Source organism: Macrobrachium nipponense, chromosome 25 (genome assembly GCF_015104395.2).
Source record: "Macrobrachium nipponense isolate FS-2020 chromosome 25, ASM1510439v2, whole genome shotgun sequence".
Lineage (NCBI taxonomy): Eukaryota > Metazoa > Arthropoda > Malacostraca > Decapoda > Palaemonidae > Macrobrachium > Macrobrachium nipponense.
The window spans coordinates 39,985,060-39,985,759 of record NC_087214.1 but is presented as its reverse complement, the minus strand read 5'-3'; positions in this window follow the sequence as shown (position 1 = coordinate 39,985,759).

The window sequence follows — 700 nt, the reverse complement described above, 5'->3', positions numbered from 1 at the left end:
AATAGTAATATTGTTAAAAAGGATGGCAGAATTAAGCGAGTTGGGATTTTATATATTGTTTTTTTCTATTTTCCTTACAATTCTCTTCTCAGGCTCAGCGATGTTTCTGAGTAACTGGCCAATATTCATATTGGGAATTTTCAAAAAATTGTAAATGCTGAAAGAATCTTTTATTAGAACAGGTTATCAGGTCCAGGTCAAGCAGGGGTCGTCGTCAGTGCCGGTATTATTCCGTAAGCGTAGTTCAGTTCGGGCCAGGGTCGTCTTTGGTTTAAGGGCTGGTGTTGGTGCTGGTATAGCTGGTATTACGTGACGTTTCGACCTTCTCATAGGTCATCTTCTGACGATGTCGGTTGAAGAGACTGTAGCAAGAAAGTTTGCGGAACGGTATTTATAGCGGTCGCAACGGACCTAGAGTTGCATTCTCATTGGTCGGGCCGGTCTTGGGCGAAGCCGTGGATCTCGCCTCAAAGGTCTCAGGGATTCTCTCGTGCGAGCGCCACAGTAGTGTGCCTGGGGATGAACGTCAGGAATTCCGTCTGTAGCAGGCACACTACTGTGGCGCTCGCACGAGAGAATCCCTGAGACCTTCGAGGCGAGATCCACGGCTTCGCCCAAGACCGGCCCGACCAATGGGAATGCAACTCTAGGTCCGTGCCGCTATAAATACCGTTCCGCAAACTTTCTTGCTACAGTCTCT